Raw genomic sequence first — 15,305 nt, 5'->3', positions numbered from 1 at the left:
TGTCATGCAGCAGTAGATAACTAACACAGTCCTTTCTATATAATGTACTTATTACAACAACACCCTGAATGACCCATTTTACTGATGGGGAGACCAAGGCCTAGAAAGGTTAGTTTGTTTTCCCTGGTCAGAGCAGCTGGTGGGAGCCAAGCTGGCATTCCAGGTTAGCTCTGCCTGCACAAAACCTGTACACTAGACAGCTGCTGCCTGTGCCAGTGACCCTGGGGGCCCATCTAGGACCTCCATGATGACTGGAAAACAAAGCCAAATGCTCCTGAATGAACGGAGTGGTCTTATTACACTGGGGGTTACCTGCTGACATTTGGGACTATGCAGGCCCACCAGGCAGTGGTGGGTCTGTGCCCTAAAACCCACAGCCAGCTGGAAACTCAAGGGCACAATTGTGTTATGAAAATCAGGGACCGCCTGCCTTGGGAGCCCCCCTTTAGGCCCTCAGGATGCAGAAATTGTCCTAAATTCACACCAGAAGTTTAAACAGCCTCAGGAGAGTTGTCTCTCATGAGGTCTCCCTATACCAAGTTTTAACGTCTTCTGAATACAGAGGTCCGGGGTGGGGTCTCTGGCCAGGCATGTGGAATGGAATGATCACTTGCCTTTCACTTTTGTCCTATGATGGGTCAGTTTCCATTTAACGACATGGCTGCCTGCCAATGTGCTGATGAGGCCAAGCTCCGAGGGTGCCTCCTTGTCAGCAGAAGAATGTGAGCGTTCCTCGGAAGGCACATCAAGTGGTGACCTGCTGAGCGCCTCGCTGGAATTAACTGGCTCATGTCTGTCTCGTTCTGGCCAGAGTCCTCACTGAGAGACCGGCAGCCACTTGACATCTAGTGGCCACTTCTAGTCCTGTGGTCCTGTTGACTAAGAAGCCCGAGGAGGAGGGTAAGAGAGGGGTCTGTCCTGGTCCCCCAGGCTTCTCTGTTGCACTCCAGATGCAAATCTGTTCTGGCAACCACATAAGCAGTCAAGTAAATAACAATTTTTTTAATGTTTTTTATTTATTTTTGAGAGAGAGATACAGCAGGAGGAGGGGAGGGTCAGAGAGAGGGAGACACAGAATCCGAAGCAGGCTCCTGTGTTAGCTGTCAGCACAGAGCCTGATGCAGGGCTTGAACCCACGAACTGTGAGATCATGACCTGAGCCAAAGCTGGACACTTAACCAACTGAGCCACCCAGGCGCCCTGCAGTCAAGTAAATAGAGGAGGAAGGAAGGTCTCTTTTGGAAGGATGAAATGTCATTTCTAAAACCGGAGTCATTCTCTCCTTTCAGCTCTCTCAAACTTTCCATTCTACGAGTGGTGCCAATATGCCCCTGTGCTCAAAATGTTGGCATCAACATTGACGGCTTCCACCATTTGGCCCTTCAAATGGAGCCAGTCAGCCAGGTTTCTCGTATGTGCCTTCAAACTCTCCTAGGATGATTTCCTTTCCATCTCTGCTCTGCCTTTGGGTCATTACATAGTTGGACACCTGGGCCTAAATTCCCCTTCCCTCTGTTGACTCTAAACTACCTACTGCAATGATCTTAAATTTGTTTATCTACCTTCCAAGACCTTGCATCACTCTTCCCTATCTGATTTTATTTTCCACAGCTCCCCAGAGCTAATTCGTCTACACAACAAGCATATGGACACATACACACTCCCGTGAGTGCACGCCACGCTTCCACCATCACCCACCTTTCCCTTGGGCTGCCTCCTCCTCCCCAGTTTTGGATCGTCTCTGTAATCCTGGCTTTGTTGTAAGGTGCCCCGGGAGGAAAACGTGTTTACTGCCTCAGACACCAGTCTGCCATGATCTCTCCCTTGACCCCTCCACAGGCTGCAATCTTCAGAGACAAGCCACGCCTCTGCACTACCCCGTTTTCCTGATCCCTCAAGCTTCTGGAATCCCTCTGGATTTCAGAAGTCTTCGAGAAAATACAACTAGAACTGATATGTAGTAGAGGGCCAGCTCACCAGCGCTGCGAGGCGACGCCGCCATCCCAGGGACTGCACTGCGCTGAGATTTGTGGCTTGCTGGGCCAAAGGAAAGGCACCCACTAATTGGTTCAGACCACAAAGGTCAACCACAGGAACACCCGGTAAGACAGGCATAATGAAATCCACACAGGGCCAGGACAGAAGAACGCAGCCATGGCGAGCAGAGCTGGATGTGATTAGAAGTGGCGACGGGCGCTGTGGCCTGCCGTGGAAAAGCAAGTTGATGACGGAGTGACAGAGGACACCAGCTCTGTGGTCTGTGGGGGTGGCAACAGGCCCACGCTCACTCATGTGCGCTCTCTCTCTCTCTCTGTGCAACCGCCCTTAGAAACAAGAAAGATTCTGGGAAAGCAGCAAGTCCCTGTCCTGCCTAGAAGGCATGGGTCTGCTGCTGCCGGTGGGGGGGATGGGGGTGGCGAGCCGCACGAACCCCCAGGCAGTGTGTGTGACTCTTCTGTGTCGTCTTCCAGGCACAACTCAAGTGCCTCCAGGGACCAAACAGGGAATGCACAGGGGCAAGGTGGGGCAGGTATCAGGAATAGAGAGGGGTTGGGATGTGATGAATGGAAGAGCATACACACCATCCAAAAGCATCCAAATGCACATCTTCTTAAGAGAGCATGTAGGCCAAACAAACATGGACTTGGCCCAAATGTAGCCCTCAGTCACCATGCCTCGAGCCTCTGGGCTCTGCAGGTGTGGGTGTGCAACACACCCCGAGGACTGATGACGGCAGTGGTGACCCTGAGTTGCCAACATGTTGGTTACGCTTTCTCAGACTGCCAGTATGGATGTGGTCAGATGCCATTATCTGTCCTGGATCTGGGGGGCTCAGCCGGGTGACATGGCTTCACCAGCCACCGAGTATGTCAGTGAGCAGTCAGGGATCCGAGCAGCTCCTGTGGCTGCACAGTACTTTATTTTTTTTTTTAATATTTATTTATTTTGAGAAGTGCAGGGAGAGGGAGAGCGAGAATCCCAAGCAGGCTCCATATTGTCAGCACAGAGCCCAACGCAGGGGCTCGATCTCGTGAACCATGAGCCAAAGTCAAGAGTTGCACACTTCATTGACGGAGTCACCCAGGTGCCTAACAGAACTTGAGAAAGTCAACAGGGGAGCAGCCTGGCATCTTGCTGTTCTCTCAATAGCAGTCACTGGTGGCTTCAGGCTTTGAAGGCTCTGCCATAGTTATGATTCTCCTGGTGTTAGCTCGTAACTCACCGACCTTCCCTCTCTCTGCCTCTTGGCTTCCACTTGTCCCTGACTTAACATCCCTTCTTGGCAACTGCTTATTAGTGACTTGTCATGCCTTACAGCTTCTGCGTCTCCTTGCACGACTCAATTTCTGTTTCATCGGTGAACCAGTTAGGATCTACCCAGTGCTGGAGCACTCTCACGCCAGACCATCTCGTAGGCTACTCACTGACCTACAGGTGGGTGCTTTGCATGACATTCCAGGAGTCAGGGTGAGCTTTGGCCAGAGAAACATGGCACCTGACGCAAGGCATGGGACTTATTTATAAAGAGCTGCTAAGTCTTGCTCTCAGAAGGGGCACTGAGGATAGCAGCTATGTGGAGTGTCGTGTCCACCATACTAAGGTATCTTTTTTTTTTAATGTTTTTTATTTATTTTTGAGAGACAGAGAGAGAAAGCACGAGCAGGGGAGGGTCAGAGAGAGAGGGAGACACAGAATCCGAAGCAGGCTCCAGGCTCTGAGCTGTCAGCACAGAGCCCGACACAGGGCTTGAAGCCATGAACCGTGAGCCGAAGCCGGAAGCCGGACGCTTAGCCAACTGAGCCACTCAGGCGCCCCTCTTTTTTTTTTTTTTTAAGTAACTTCTACTACCCACAATGTGGGGCTCAAACTCACAACCCCTGAGACAGAGAGTCACATGCTCTACAGACTGAGCCAGCCAAGCGCCCCTAAGGTAGCTTAAGTTACATTCAGGTAACTCTCTTTATGAAGGTAGAGAGAAAAGTCAGTTCAAATAGGCATAGAAATCAAAGGCTTACATCTCAGGTATAAGGAAAATGAGGCTACTCAAACTGAGTCTTCTTTCTGTGTCAGGGAGTGTGGTATCTAGCTGCAAGTGACAGAACACCTAGTTCAGAGCAGCTTAAAGAACTATGGACTTTTCTCCCACTAGAAGTAGAGATAGGCGGTTCTTGGTCTTGGTTCAGCAGCTCTGTGATATTAGGACAGCCACGTCTGAGGTCCCTTGGGCTTGTACCTCCTGGTTACAAAATCACTGCTGCAAATCTGTGTTAAAGAAAGAGAGAAGGTTCTTAACAGCCAAGTTGGTCCCTTCTATCAGGAGAGTGAAAGCCTTCCTAGACCCACCCACCGTCACCAGCCCACATCCCCTTCACATCTCTCTGGCCTGGACTGTGGCACCCTAGCTGTAGGCAGTTTGGGAAATCGAGTGCCTAGCTCACCGACGAGACGGACAGCCCCGTGTTGCTTGTGCATAGGGATTTTCTCGCGTTGTGTGTTCAACGCACCATACAGCATTGAACGCCTTAGGAAGGAAGTATGAAGTAACAAAACGAAACAAAAAAATCATAGAAAAAAACACAAGTTTAAATACCAGCTCCATGATTTACTCTGTAACCAAAAGCAATGAACTTGCTGAATGTCATCCTCAAGCTAGGGAAAAGGGGGATACTAACTACTTCCTTGCAGGACTGTTGTGAAATTTAAATTAGATAGTGTGTTTACAACTCTTGGCCCTGAAGAGATACCCCTACATGATTACTGTTCTTCCTACTGTGGTGTGTTGTCTTCTGTGTGATGGGCACGTGGTAGGTGGACACATAGTAGGAGGCAGTAGAGCTTGAAGGTCAAGAGCACAGGCCCTAAAGTCAAGCAATTGGGTCCAGACTTATTCTCCACCACTTACTAGCTGTGTGACTTAGAGAAGTTTGCAGTCTCTCTGAGCTTCAGTTCCCCTCGTGGAGACTAAAGGTAATAGAACATACCTTATCGGGGTACACGTGGAAGAAAAAAGGGAATGATGTCCCTTTTAAGGCACTGGACCCCGGGCCTGGCGCAAAGCACACATGCACTAGGTGTTGCCAATCATTAATATTAATTGCATTTTTTTTCTCTCTTGGCCCAAAATTAAAATTTATTGAACCATAAGAACAAGTGCCCTGCTGTTGAAACTTTTAAAACCAAGTAGTCTTCAATCCCCTAAAATACACAAACTAATCTAACCAGAAGCAGCAGCTTACCAAGAGTCAGGGAGCGTTGGAGCAGGTGGGAGGGGGCAGGGTGGTCTGACCTGCATTCAAGCAGCAAGAGGGTACTTTGTAGAGAATTTTTTAATACTTAAGAAAAAAAAATTTTTTTAATGTTTATTTTTGGAGATAGAGAGAGAGACAGAGTGTAAGCAGGCACTGAGTAGAGAGAGAGGGAGACAGAGAATCGGAGGCAGGCTCCAGACTCTGAGCTGTCAGCCCAATGCGGGGCTTAAACTCACGAACTGCGAGATCATGACCTGAGCCGAATTGGAGGCTTAACTGATTGAGCCACCCAGATGCCCCGGGGATTTTTTTTAATAATTTTTTTTGACACGGCGCTTGATCTCATGACTGTGAGCTATGGCCTGAGCTGAAATCCAATGCTTAACTGACGGAGCCACCCAGGTGCCCCAATAATTATTTAAAAACCTAAATAAGATAAAAAAAATTTATTTGCTTTTCATTATCGCTATGTCCCAATATTTCTAAACAATGTAAGTGACCAAATAGACTCCCCAAACCCCATCCAGTTTGCATAAGTTCTAAAAGATTGCTACAATTTTTGTTGAGTTTTCCTAATAGATAGGCAAGCTTTGCATTTGCACATTTTTATGATCCTTTAATATATATCACATTCTACTGGAGAATTCCAAGTTCTGTCATCAGCCTCCAATGCCCACAGACTCTGTTTCTAACTGTTTGGTGTCACAAGAGCCTCCTTCAGATTGTCCACAACTCCCTAGTCCTTTACCCTCTTGCGTGTAAACCATCAACTCTGGATCAACAATGAGAATGAAGGGTCCCTAGAGATAAAGAGAGGCAAGCGGAGTTACTTCAATTCTGTGTGACTTCTGGGAATTCCATTTGTCTTGAAAGTTAAAACAGCTAACAGACTGTGAACTGTGAGGTGTGATGTTTTCGTTGGGCAGATGCAAATTTTATTTCATACATCGTGTATCGTACTTCCGTTGAGTGACCTTTGAAAGTAAAATCCTTCTTTGAAATTATTTGTTTTTCATAAGTTTAAGGCATGAAATTATTTGTTTTTCATATTAAAGAGCCAATCAAGGAGCTGGTGCTAATTGCTGATCACTACACGATTCTTGCTGAGAACAATTTTGTATCAGAGAAGAGGACATGAAACAGGATTCACTCTGATTAGATTAAGGCTGCCATCTTAATCTCATCAGCAAAGACGGGAGAAGGCGGAAGAAGGTGAGCAAGCAGTTGTATGTTTTTATTCACGTTTCAACCCATCGGAAATCACCATGGGTGTCACTGTTGCCCCTGGTTGGGTGGCAGTCATGACGTATCGTCACTCCAGAGTCTGTGCATCAACACCAGCGTCCGTGTAGAGGAAAATCCCAGGGATAATAATGACGCACTCTTCAAGCAATGCTGCAGAAACTACAGCCTCGATGGACCAAGGAACAGTAATATGGGACAGGTGGAAGGGAGGGACACTGAACTAGATTTTAAAAAATTAAAAAAAATTTTTTTCGTGTTTACTTATTTTTGAGAGAGAGGAGGGAGAGTGTGAGCAGGGGAGGGGCAGAGAGAGAGAGGGAAACAGAAAATCCAAACCAGGCTCTGTGCTGACAGCAGAGGGCCTGGGGCTCGAACACAAACCATGAGATCATGAGCCAAAGTCAGATGTTTAACTCACTGAGCCACCCAGATGTCCCACAAGAGCTGTACTTTGTATAGAAAATGTTAGAAATACTTGAACCAATTATTTCTCTCTCTCTTTCTTCTTCTTTATTTAGCTATTTAGTTTTTAATCTTTATTTAGTTTTGAGAGAGAGAGAGAGAGTGAGTAGGGTTGGTGCAGAGAGAAAGGGAGACACAGACTTGGAAGCAGGCTCCAGGCTCTGAGCTGTCAGCACAGAAACCCACGCAGGGCTCAAACCTATGGACCGTTAGACCATGACCTGAGCTGAAGTCAGACGCTTAACTGACTGAGCCACCCAGGTGCCCCCTTTCTTCTTTTGATTGATGTATGAATGCACAAGAGTGATAGAAGAAAAGTGTGTAGGCACAAGGATGCTCTCAAGAAATACGAAATTTCTTAATTAAAAAAAAAAAAAGGAGCTGCTCTGGTAGCAAACATTCTTGATATGGCTGCATAGAAGGGGCCTCGGAGAGAATCTAGCCAAGTGCCTCATTTTGTAGATGCCCCAAGGAGACTTGCCCCAGGCCACCCTGATGGTCAGCAAAGACGACTAGACGAAAGTCCCCTGGCTGTTGCCGGGCCACCTTCTCCTTCATCCCACGCTAACGGAAGTAGCACCACAGTGTTGGTGCTTTGCAAACTGGGATAAAGAAACAAGGTTTTAAAAATGAACAGTCCAGTCCTAGCACACAGTTCAGGCCCCTTGTGACTCATTGTTCAAGTTCATATCCACACAGCCTCACCCTGCCGAATCAAGGACTCTTGGCGAGACAAGTGCTGATTTCAACCAGGGACATTGTGGACCCGCAACCATGTCGAGTGGCCACAGAGGTTTTGGCATTCTTGCTCAGTTCCACTCTACATCATGGCTGGTCCCGGTTTTCAGACCAGCTTTGAGTAGCTCTGTACCACCATCATGCAGGGTCTGTAACAGACCGATTGATGGCAGAGAACATCCCTGGATATTTCTGTAAGCAAAAACTTGAGTCTTTGAGTTGTTTTGTTTTCATTACATTCCTGAATGTGGTCTGTGAATGAGAATCACGACTAGCTGTGTGGCCTTGGGCCAGTGTCTCAACCTCTCTGAGCATGCATTTTCTCACCCATAGAATCAGGGCACATGAGTAGCCAGCTCAAGGTATGTGTGTGCAAACGCCAGGGGGCCCTGCTGCACAGCAGGTGCTTATAAGCATTAACTATTATTAGTGTTATTATCTCTCCCCTGCTAATGGGGAAGGTCATCAAAAACACCTGATGGCCAACTGACCCAAGAGTTGGGCCTGGGCAATTAGAGGCTCCTCACCTTCTCCCCTGTCCTGGGAAGGCAAGTTCTGCTTGCCTTTCCCGCTCCCAGAGGCTGCTTCAAAACATAGATGTGTGGGGTGCCTTGGTGGCTCAGTCGGTTAAACACCCACCTTTGGCTTAGGTCATGACCTCACGATTCACGGGTTCAAGCCCCGCATCAGGTTCTGTGTTGACAGCTCAGAGCCTGGAGCCTGGAGCTTGCTTAGGATTCTGTGTCTCCCGCTCTCTCTCTGCCCCTCCCCCACTCACACTCTGCCTCTCGCTGTCTCTCAAAAATAAACACACACAAAAAAAGAGTGTAGATGTGAGATAATGATGTGGTGTTAAGAACACCTGTGTGGTATGTCTGACTGCGGCTAGTTAAAGCCTCTATATAAACTTGTCAGGTCTGACAAGGGCAGGTGTGGCCATCTACTCATCTCACAGCCGACAGAGACGAGTCTCCTATGTAAGTTCCCTTTGCTTATTAAAATTGTCACTTACAAGCTGGAGGGGCCTGACTCTATTTTGGTCCCTCTTTGCCCTCCATGTCTGGGGCCAATTAAAAAAAATTTTTTTAATATTTGTTTTTGAGAGAAAGAGACAGAGCATGAGACGGGGGAGGGGCAGAGAGAGGGAGACATAGAATCTGAAGCAGCCTCTGAGCGGGCAGCACAGAGCCTGACATGGGGCTCGAACCCACGAACTGTGAGATCATGACCTGGGCTGAAGTCGGATGCTTAACTGACTAAGCCACCCAGGTGCCCCTAGGGCCAACTTTCAATGACACCAGGGAGGGTCCTGAGAGGGTTGTGAACCAACATTTGCCTTTTGGGCTGGGGAGGAGATAGAGGTTGTGGCGTGTGTCATTGTGCAGCTACCATGGATGAAGAGAGCACTAGGCCAGGAGTCAGGCTTGTGGCTCTGGCCATGCTCTCTGCCTGTGTCACCATGTGAATATGCATTCAATAAGCAGTGATGGGGCTTTGACTGGTGCTGGCCCTTGCAATGGGTGCTGGCTGAGAAACGGTCTCTGACCTGGAATCTCTCACATTATGGAAGAGACAGAGACACTGACAGCGCATAGTAGGTGCCATCCAGAAGTGGCAGTCCCACAGAGGAGCCCCAGCCAGCTCTGCTGGGGGTACCTGAGACTCGCCGTCCTATAGTTCTGAGCTCAAGCCCACAGTGAGCATGAGTTAGGCCCCTTCCCCTTCCCTGCCTCCCTTGAGATTTTGCCCCAAGTATACTGGTTACTCTCCCCCCCCCACCCTGCCCCCAGCCCGCACCTCCCTATCCAATCTGATCTGAGTGGTCAGTCTGGGAAAACAACTTGGTGCTGGGTTCTCTGCTTGACTGTTCCTCTGTGTGGCCCCTTGGGAGCCTTCTCTTTTAAGAAGCTGGACCCCTGTTCCAGGGACAGGCTCCTGCCCATCCTGCAAATGGGTGAAGGGTTGCCCAATTTGGGGGTTTAGCTCCCAGACCCCCTGAGCCCTCCCACTCAGCCACATTCTCCTACTTCACTTTCATCAGCAAGAAAAGATGACACATGGGGGTGCCTGGGTGGCTCAGTTGGCTAAGCATCTGACATCAGCTCAGGGCATTATCTCACCGTCTGGGTCTGTGCGTTCAAGCCCCACATCGGGCTCAGCACTGGCAGTCAGTGCAGAGCTTGCTTGGGATTCCTTCTCTCTCCCTTTCTCTCTGCCCTTCCCCCACGCTGGCTCGCTCACTCACGCTCTCTCTCTCTCTCTCAAAATAAGAAAAGAAAAGATGAAACATGTTGGGCACCATCGGCAGATACTTTTTGATTTACTTCTCAGTGAGTTTGGAATTTGGTCAAGATAGAGCGATACTATTTCCTGTGCCCCTTGGGGACCCCAGGAGTTAGGCATTACCTATCACAAGATGGACTGCAGGCGCCTTGCCGCGGGACCCACGGGCGTGTTCACAGAGCGGCATCTCTGCCTGCGACACCATTGATGGTTGCTCACTGATACCAGTTAAATCAAATATGGGGGTGGGGGAGGGGCAGGCAGAGGAAAACTGGAAGAGCTACAAAGGGGAGATGTCTTATTCAGGCTTCAAGGGATAAGAAGCAATCTGTGAACAAAGTAAGGTAGAAATAGCGAGTGCCTGGGGCAGGGCTCATTCTGTGAGCATTTGTGAATTTCCTTAATTGTGAGACCCACTTTTCTCCTCCATAAAATGAGGGTAAGACCACTGCCCTCACCTCCCTCCTGGGTCTTTGAGAATGTCCAAAACATGGGGCGGGGCGGGGGGGGGCAGGCAGAAATGTTTGAAAACTATCAAGTGCTGCACAAATTGTTATCTTATACCCAGCCTCCAGCACAAACATCAACCGTCAGTGAAGAGGGTTAGACCAGACTTTTGTTCAAGTTCATGAATTCTTTTAATCTTTTATAAACCGAACCCTCCCAGAAATGGTTTTTCGTTAATGTCCAATGCCTACAACTGAAGCACCAAGCCTCCTGTCTCTTACTAAAACACGGGTCCCACACAATCTGGCTTGTCTTTATGGATGTGTTAAAAATGATATTTACAGGGAGAAAAAAAACAGACAGTGTTGTCAGTTTGACATTCCTGGCTGGGATATTTCCAGGCTGCTGATGTCTATATGCAAACAATGCATTTAGAAACCAAATGGGTGCCTTATGAATTTCTTTCTTCTCCCCAGTTTGCGTGGAGAGGAGGCCAGTAGAAAATGGAGTGGCAATCAAATTTCAATGGTAATGAAACAAAGAGACGTCTTTGACTGTGGGTAGTATTTAAATAATCATGAAAGCAGCAGCTGGCTCCTTTCTCTCTTTTGTCCAATTAGGAGGTGCTTTCTCTGTGAGGAATACTCCATGGCAATCATACCTGATCCTCCATGTGTCCAAAGTCTGTCTGAAACACTGACTTCTTATCAGACAAAGCCATTTAGAAAAAGAAACAGCACATTTATTTTTCTGCCTTGGAATGATGCCACCTCAGAGAAAGGCTGCTAGCTCTGAGCAGAAATCTTCTTTCATCCCTGGTGTGTCGGTGAGGGCTGTTTCTTCTAGGGCTTGAAGGGGACTGTGCCAGGTGAGGTAAGAGCCCCATAGAGCCAGCTGCTGTCAGCAAACAAAGGGTCTCGGTGGGACGTGTGAGAGCACGTGTGCATTAGGGCGAAGAGGTGCAGAGTTGCCACCTATCAGCGGCCCGGGGAAGAGAGAACTCTGTAAATAATCCACTTGCAGACAGTTTTAATGCTTTGAGAATAGTAACAGCCCGTGTGCAAAAACCACCTGATAGGGCATGCTGCAAATTGCACTTCTAGCGATAACGGATGTGCTTGTGCTGCAAGCAAAATTCTGGCAGCCTGGGGGAGGAAGAGGGAAGAGAAGGAGGGCTTTGAAATACAGATGTGGCGGTTCTCTGCTCCCTGGGGCTGCAGAGAAGGGGCTCTACTGCAGGAGAGATCCTAGCAATGGATGAGAGCCAGTGTAATTCCCTCCCCCACCCCACTTAAGACTGTGCTCCAGGGGCTCCTGAGTGGCTCAGTTGGTTAAGTGGCCAACTTTAGCACAGCTCATGATCTCATGGTTTGTGGGTTCGAGCCCTGTGTTGGGCTCCTTGCTGTTGGCACAGAGCCTGCTTAGGCTTCTCTCTCCCTCTGCCCCTGCCTGTGCCATTTTCTCTCAAAATTAATAAAAATTTAAAAAGAGCCTACTGTGTGTCAAAAACAGCTCTAGACACTATGTTTTTTCCCCACAAATATTCCCTGAGCACCCACACTGTGCTGGGCACTGTTTTGTGCTTGGACTACATCAGTGAACCACGTTCCTTGCCTTTCAGGAGCTTACATTCTCCTGGAGCAGGCAGACGTAAACGATATGGTTAAGGGGACAATGTGGGATATTAGAAAGTGGTAAGCTCTGTGGGAAAAAAGAAACTTTAGGGCCCAGGAAAAGGGCCCAGGAGTGCTTGAGTTAGGGGTACAAGAGACCGATGTAATTGTAACTAAGGTGGTCAGGGAGGTGTCATTGAGAAGGTGACATTCAAGTATAAACATTGACAGGAGCGAGGGAAGTGATGGAGCCCTCACATAGGGAAGATCTTTCTGGCGGAAGGAACAGGAAACGTGTGGTGTGGCCAGAACAGCGGAGGGCAACAGCAGACGCGTAATCGGGATCCAGGCCACGGCGGCCTCGTAAGCTCTTGTACTCACTTCGACTTTCACTCTGAGTGAAATGGAAAACCCTCCCAGGCTCTGAGCAGCAGAACAGCCTATTCGGACCTCTAGACCACCCTGGGTGCTATTTTGAGAATAGACTCTAAGGGGACAGGGGTCAAGGCAGGGAGGCCAGCCTGGAGGCTTCGGCAGTGATCCAGTGAAGAGGTAATTCGGCAGGCGATGTTGAACGGAGGTCAGCTTCTGCGTGTGTTTTGAACATAGAGCCCCACTGCAGGGCTACCAAATCAATAGACCTGCAAAAACCCGGTGAAAAGAACGTTGTTTTCACCAGAGAGAACAGAGTGGTGGTTTAAAAAAAAACTGAGAAACGGTGCCAGCTAGGAATGAACTATACTTATAATGACCCAACAGAAAGCATCAAACAGTAAAAGCAGAAAACATAATGAAGTCTTTGTTTTTATTCTTTATATCATTAAGTTCAATGTATTCATGCAAATTAGCAAGGCTCCTGAGCAAAGCCATGTCATTTATAACTTTATCCCCGTGATTGTGCTGTGAGTGTAGTCCAGAGAAAGCGTGCCGGTATTTTAGGAACCATTGCCTCTTTGTTTTGCAAGCTGAACTCTTAACTATTTTAATCCACTGGGAAACGCAAATAAAGGGCGAATAGGAAGGAAAAGAATGCACATATTATTGAACTGTTCCTGTTCCCTAGGACGATGACATCTTGTGATTTTGAGAATTCAAAGGAGATTGTGTCTTTCTTTCCTTATAGATTTAATCTCAAAGACACTAATTTGTAAAACAAAAGGGGCCACATGGACTTCACATGCCTGTCTCACGGGAAGGAAGGTGAGTTGTACCTAGTGAAGAAGTCAGTTGTCCTTGGCGTGGTGTGTTTATCCCTCTGAAGACAGCAAAGGAAGTGTTTTGCTGTGAACACAGATCAGATCATCACTTGATCTTGTATCACAAGTGAGTGTGGGCGGGGAATGAGCTCCAATGTTTTCTGATTGACTCCCATGTGCCAGCTCTCTGCTGTCTCTTTCTCCTTTGCTTACCCAGCATCTGATCTTTTAATTCAGCCCAATGTTGCTCCTTATTAAGGTGCACACCATCTTCAATAGTCAATGAAGATCTTACTTCCTGCTCAACTATATGCTCAATGCTCTGATATTAAGGGGGCATTACTCTTAGTGGAGCTCACTCCTAAAAGTGGGCTCTGAGTATCAGGAACTAGCCTGGAAGATCCGTATGTTCCTGCTTGACGGGGGTTAAAGGGAGAGCAAATCATACAGCCAATATCAGACTGTGGGGTAAGAAAGTATGACCTAAGTTTCCCATGAGGAAACCACTGTGGATAAGTGTCTCAGCTCATTTTCTGCCAAATACGGTTAAACACTCAAAGCATTCTTACTAATCAGGATCACTATTTTTAGAAATTCTAGCCACCAACAGACAAGAAAATGAAATAAGTAAACAACATGATTATTCTTTGTAAGATTTAATCAGGAAAAAAAACAAAAAAAACAAAACCAACAGCTCAGTAAGGAGCCACTGCTAGAAATCCGCTTTGAAGGAAAATAAAGAGAACAGCCCTGGTCGGCAAAGCCTCAGACACCCACTTGCTCACTTAAGGTAGAACGGTTATTTATTCTTATATTGAACTTGGTCCACACTCGATATGAGATCAGAAGAAAAGGAAAAGCCTGTGAGCCCTATGCCCAAGAATAAAAATGGAGGGCTGAAAATGAAGTCTTCCTTATTCTTTAACCATCTAAAAAGGAAGTCAGACATTCCAGACCGAGGACTATAGCTATAAGAACGTCGAATATACTGCCGAATTTCTCACATTTCTTTAAAACGCCATGATGCATGAGGTTTCTTTATATCCCTGTCCCTATCACTAAACACACACATATACACACTCACACAGGGATTAGTGAGAAACCTTTAGTAAGACTATGCGTTTGGAACAGTCACTGTAAGATCTTCATCCTATCCCACAGCCAGGTCTGAGAAACCCAAAAGGGACGCAGTAGGTGGTAGCAATGACTGAGGCTGGAGTTAAGTTCGATTTGGGGATATTGGAGGGTCAGGCATTTACAAATGGATCCGAACTTCTGCTTGGATGTGGCAGACCAGTCCGGTGCATGAGAATGGCCAGGGGATTCAGGGATGATCGCTTGACCTCTTGGAAGCCACCTCCAAGAATATTAGAATAATTTTTCTTTTGGTTTCAAAATAGCTTCTCCATGGCTTTCAGTACATGGATCTTTCTAAGTGTGTCTGCATCTAAGACGGCTTTGCAGCAAGGCATACTTTTCCCCCTTGTTGCCATGGAAACGGCACTGTGCTCATGTGTCAGCAGTATACATGCATATACACACACTGTGTGTTCATATGTTCTCGGGGAAGTGCTTTTTATGCCTTGTCCTTCTGGTGTTCTCTGTAATTTTAAAAGATACATTCAGAGCCAAAAATTTTGATTTTACTAATTCTTGTCATCTGATTGTTATTGCTTATCTCCTTTGTTTGACATTAAAAATTCTCATGTTGGATTTTTCTTCAATATAGTCTCTCCTCGAAGTGAAATAAACTATTATTTGCCCCTTCATCTACCTCCAACTTTTCTTCCACTCCTTAAATGAATATACTATAGATCTGAATACATTTAGTTTAAATTAAAAAGCAAACCTAGGGGCACCTGGGTGGCTCAATCAGTTAGGTATCTGACTTTGGCTCAGGACATGATCTTCTGGTTCGTGAGTTTGAGCTCCACGTCGGGCTCTGTGCTGACAGCTCAGAGCGCAGAGGCTGCTTTGGATTCTGTGTCTCCCCCGTCTCTCTGCCCCTTCCTGGCTTGTGCTCTGACTCTCAAAAATAAATAAACATTAAAAAAGGGAGTACCTGGGTGGCT

The 15,305-nt window shown here is 47.3% G+C and overlaps 1 long non-coding RNA gene across 1 annotated transcript; it reads left to right on the top strand.

Moving 5' to 3' along the window:
- The first annotated feature begins 1,998 nt into the window (after nt 1-1,998).
- LOC115280644 lies at nt 1,999-13,370 on the top strand. Its single transcript, XR_003903874.1, has 4 exons — nt 1,999-2,102; nt 3,319-3,435; nt 6,305-6,461; nt 13,161-13,370. It is a non-coding gene; the product is annotated as an uncharacterized LOC115280644 (long non-coding RNA).
- The last annotated feature ends 1,935 nt before the right edge of the window (nt 13,371-15,305 follow it).

Source organism: Suricata suricatta, chromosome 2 (assembly GCF_006229205.1).
Source record: "Suricata suricatta isolate VVHF042 chromosome 2, meerkat_22Aug2017_6uvM2_HiC, whole genome shotgun sequence".
NCBI lineage: Eukaryota > Metazoa > Chordata > Mammalia > Carnivora > Herpestidae > Suricata > Suricata suricatta.
This window is presented reverse-complemented; position numbering and strand designations above follow the sequence as displayed.